The sequence below is a fragment of the Meriones unguiculatus genome (assembly GCF_030254825.1).
Source record: "Meriones unguiculatus strain TT.TT164.6M chromosome Y unlocalized genomic scaffold, Bangor_MerUng_6.1 ChrY_unordered_Scaffold_25, whole genome shotgun sequence".
In the NCBI taxonomy this organism is placed as follows: Eukaryota; Metazoa; Chordata; class Mammalia; order Rodentia; family Muridae; genus Meriones; species Meriones unguiculatus.
Window position 1 is genome coordinate 26,499,395 of NW_026843710.1, and position 5,482 is coordinate 26,504,876.

The window sequence follows — 5,482 nt, forward strand, 5'->3', positions numbered from 1 at the left end:
GAAATTGTGGTATTTTTACACAGTGGAATACTACTCAGCAATCAAAAAGGAGGAAATCATGAAATGTGCAGGCAAATGGTGGGATCTAGAAAAGATCATTCTGCTTGAAATATCCCAGAAGGAGAAAGACAATCATGGCATATACTCACTTATATAGTCCTATAAGATATGATAAACATAATGAAATCTATACACCTAAAAAAGATAATAAAGAAGAGAGCAGACATTGGATAAGATGTTCAATCCTCGTTTAGAAAGACTGATGGGATGTGCATTGAACGTAAGACAGGAGTCTACTGAGTGCATCTGAAAGACTCTAACTAGCAGTGTTTTCAAAGCAAAGACTCATGACCAAACCTTTGGCAGAGTACAGGGAATCATAAGAATGAAGGGAAGTTAGTCTGATGGGGAAAGGATAGGAGCTCCACAAGGACCAAATATATCTGGGCACAGGGTTTTTTCTGATACTGACATTCAACCAAGGACCATGTATGGATATAACCTAGAACCTCTGCTCAGTAACCAATTGGTTTCGCAAAGTGAGGGTAACAAGGATTGTTTCTGACAGGAACTCAATGACTGGCTCTTTGGCCTCCCCACCCCTGAAGGGAGGAGCAGTCCTGTTAGGCCACAGAGGAGGGCTTTGCAGCCAGTCCTGAAGATACCTGATAAAACAGGATCAGATGAATGGGGAGGAGGTTCTCCCTTATCAGTGGACTTGAAAAGGGGCAGGGAGGAGATGAGGGAGGGAGGGAGGGAGGGACTGGGAGGGAATTAGGGAGCGGATATAGCCGGGGTACAGAGTTAATAAAATGTAACTGATAAGAAAAATAAAATAAAATTCAAAAAAATTTATCAACATATTATTCTTTTGATTATGTGGGAATTTAATACAATATTCATTACACTCCTTTTCCATTGCTCTCAGGTTCAAATTGCTACCCATGTGTCAAATTAATTTTTTTATTTTGAAATACAACAATCAAAGTATGTGTTATTTGTCTATTCATTGGAATATGATCAGAGTCTCAGTGCCACATCCCTGAAGGAAAACTGAGTTCATCCATCCTGTACCCTGACACCACCCCCCAAGAAGAAGCATCATCAGTCCTGAAGAGCTCTATACTTCAGCAACTTGATCACAGTTTTTCTTATATATTTATTTATTATGATTTGTTCACTTTGTGTTCCCTCTGCTACCCACTCCCCTTCTCCTTCCAGTCCCACCCATCCTCCTTCATCTACCCCTATGTGTTTCTCTAGTTGCCTAATAGGGGAGGCCCTCCTACCCCTTCTATCTGAACTGAGCTTATCAGGTCTCATCAAGCCTGGCTGTGTCATCTTCCTCTGTGGCCTGAATATCACAGCATTTTTCTCTACATGTCTTAAATTCACTGTACTTATGACATTCTCCCTGCCTCCTATGCTGCAGGCTACCCAGAGCTCTGAGGGAGAATTTCATAGGGAAATCCCATTCAGTGCTGTTTGTTTTATGGTCTTTCTCTGCATAATATTGGACTGTGGGTCTGTATATTTAATCTCATTTGATCCCATTTGTGTGAATAAAAGAACATGGCACTCATCTATTCATTGAGGGCAGGCAGCAACATATTTTAAAAGCAACAGCCTGGGTTTTTTGAAAATTTCCATAGGATGCCCTGTCCCAACAACCCAATTTACTACCACGCAATTACCCTAGTCCAAGAGTGGTTTGATCAAAATAGATTGCCTTTTTTGTAACTTTATCTACCACTATTAGGAGATCTTCTAATCAAAGAATACATACAATATTTGTCTTTCTGCATTTTAGTTACTTCACCCAGGATGATTTTTCTGGTTCCATCAGTTTGCCTCAAAGTTTTCATGATGTCATTTTCTTAGCTTAATAATACTGGTTTATGGAAATAGTCCACACTTTTCCAAAATTAGATTGTCAGTCCTATTCTTTTGTGCTTGGAAGTTACTGGGACTTTAATCATTGTATTGAATGATCATTGTATTGAATGACAAAATATATCTATGTTCTTTTAACTTAGAAGTCCCTCCATTTTTTTCCACTTCCTGCTGATTTGAATTGCAATGTCCCCTTGAAGTTCATCTATTTACATGTTTAGTCTCTAGGGAGGAAATGTCTGGGTAGTGTTTGGAGGTATGGACTTGTTGGATAATATAATTCTTATTGGAGTTATAAGTGTGCTTTGAGGTTGATATGCCAATGATATTGACAAAAGTGAATGGAGCCTCTGTCTCTAGGTCTCTCTCACTTTATATCTTTGTTTCTGATTGTCTTGGTCTCTATTGCTGAATCTGTCTCTCTAGTGCTTTCTCTCTCGGTTACTCTCAGTCTTGTTCTCTCTGCTACCTGTGGTTCACTATGAAAAGCTCTCATTTCTGCTGAAGGACTACCACAAGATGACTGATTGCTGATGTGACATCAAGAAGAGTCTCTGTAAAATTATAAACTAGGACCCAATTAAAAACTTTTTATTCAAAGAATTGCCTTGCTCAAGGAGCATTTTCACAGGAATTCACTAACTGATGACATATCTGTGCTTTTAACAATTAATTATGGAATCTGTGATAATGTAAAACCCACATGTCAAGGATCATGATTTTATTTATGACCACTTGAAAGAAATATGTGACACTTTTGCTGAACTAAGAGTCTTGGGGACACAGGAACTGACACCTCTGGGTTGTGTGCTTTCAGCTACCCAGATTGTGGCGTGAAGAGCTGCTCAGCCTTTCTCTAAAGCAGGGTGTCTTTTTAATAACTGCCTCCTGAATCTCTTATTGGTTTTCACCTGTTTTATGACATCATTCTCTCTCTCAGCCAATCAGAACCTCAGAGAAACTTGAGATTTCCATGGAGATAAGTAAACAAACTTTCTTCAGTATCCAGTATCTCTGATCCTGTGCACATGTGAATTTTTTTTATGAAACTCAACAATGTTTCATCTCATCCTTTTATCCAGATACTGCACCTTTACTCCTGTTTACCTCCATGACAATCTCAGGTAGGAAATGAAACTTTAATGTTTATTTAACTAGACAGCTTCCTAAGTAGGAAAGCTTCAAAGTGATGTGGGATTAAGGGGAATGTATGGAATAACAAGGTGGTCTCCTACCGTGGTCTTGGACCTGAAATTTCCTAGGTTTTGATTTTGAACTGAGCAGTTACTTACGTACTGACTAAATGTACCTTCACATTCTTATTAATATAATAGGCTAGCAGGGTCTAGGGTTCCCTGGGGTAGTGAGTATTTAAGAACAGGATAAAGAGAAGGAAACCAGACAATTTCTGGGAATGGTTTGGCTGAAACATAGACAGTTTGGTGAGTGTAAAAGTAGAACTTAGATGCAATATATTATTATTTGACAGCTGGTGATGTTCCACACTAATTTTTCCAACCCTCTATGAGAAGGGTTGCCTTGGCTGACCAGGCTGGATCAGCAACTGTGTCCTCCTCTGTGGTCAGTGACAAACCCTCCTGGTGCTGGGGTTTATAGTTAAAACTGGGCCTTCAATTCAGAGAAACGTGTCCTTGTTATATGACTAAAAGACAAGAACAAACACTTTAAATGTAGCCAGATGAGCTCATGGGGTCTTAAGTAGCTGGGTAACCTCTAGTTGATGGATAGCATTCTCTGCTACATAATGAGATCCTGGAAAGCATGCCTTACAGAGTTGAACTCTGCCCTCCTTTTTCAGAATCTTTTTTCCATGTTAAAAGTCATTGTAATAGTTGGCAACATATAATTTTTATTGATTACATGGGAATTTCATATAATATACTTTACAATGATTTTTTTCCATTGCTCCCAAGTTCAAATTCTTACCCATGTGTCACACTATTTTTTTCTTTAAAATACATCAATTCTAGTAGGTGTTGTTCATATACTCATTGGAACATGATCAGAATCTCAGTACCTAGTCCCTTAAAGAACACTGAGTTCATCCTTGCTGCACCCTGACACTACCCCCAAGAAGATGCCATCAATTCTGAAGAGCTTTTTTTTCATCACTTTGATCACAGTTTTCCTTATATATTTACTTATTATGATTTGTTTACTTTGTATCACCTCTGTTGTCCCCTCACTCTACACCTTCCAGTTCCAACCACCCATCTTCTTCTATCCCAATGCCTCTTCTCTAGTTCATTGTTAGGGAAGGTCCTCCTCCCCCTTCTATCTGACACTAGCTTAACAGGTTTCAACAATTTTACAGGGTGACCTGATTCTCAGGGCATTGTCATCCTTGTGTCTTAATTCCCTCTAGTTATGACACTCTTCATGCTTCCTCTCCTGTAGGCTTCCCAGAGCCCTGAGGAGATTGATAATTTCATAGGGATATCCCATTTAAATCTGGGTGTTTTAAGAACTCTCTCTGCATAATATCAGATTGTGGATCTCTTTATGCATTCCCATTTAATGCTGAAGGAAGCATCTCTGCGGATCCAACAACATAATACTGATCTATCAGTTGAGGGCAGAGAGCAACATATTTTAATAACAACAGCCTGGATTGATTGACAATTTCCATAGGATGCCCTGGCCAACAACTCAAATAACTACCGCCCAATTCCCCTAGTGAAAGACTGGTTTGGTCACAATAGATGGCCTATTGGAACTTTATCCTCCACTATTAGGAGACCTCCTAATAAGTGATTACATACCATATTTGTTTTTCTGAATTTTAGTTAGTTCACCTGGGATTATTTTTTCTATTTCCATCCATTTGCCTGAAAATATCATGATGTCATTTTCTTACATGAATAATAGTCCATTATGGAAATGTTCCACATTTTCCCCAAAGGAGATTATCAGTCCTGGTCTTCATACTATGGAAGTAATTGGCTCATTAAACATTGTATTGAATGAGAAAAAAATTCCTGTATCATCTTGGACTTCCTGATGATTTGAATTGCAATATCCCCTTGAAGCTCATATATTTATATGTTTATTAGCCAGTGAGGAAATGTCTGGTCAGGTTTAAGATGTGTGGCCTTGTTAGATAATATAATTTTTTATATTTTTTATATTTTTTATATTTTTGGTTTCTCTAATTTCTTTCTCAGCTATTTAGACCTTTTTATACATGAAGGCTACTGACTTTTTAGTTAATTTTATATCCAGCTAAGGTGCCTAAAGTGTTTATCAGCTGTAGGAGTTCTGTGGTACAATTTTTTTGGGTCACAACTTTTACTTTCATAGTTTTAGACCTATTTAATGTTTGTGAGAAATTATATGCTTGAAGAACAAAAGAACCGGACACCAGAGATTTTGGATCCAACCTAACAGAATCATTCTTCAGTGTGCTTAGACATTGACACATCTGTTTCATCATCTTGCCTGTTCCAGCATTCTGCTTGTTCCTGCTTCAATTGCTTCAATTGTTGTTTCTCATCAAAGCCTGTTCCCAAAAGTACTTTGAAGAAAGCTACTAATTTTAATTGGTCCAGCATTTTAAACTATTCCATAA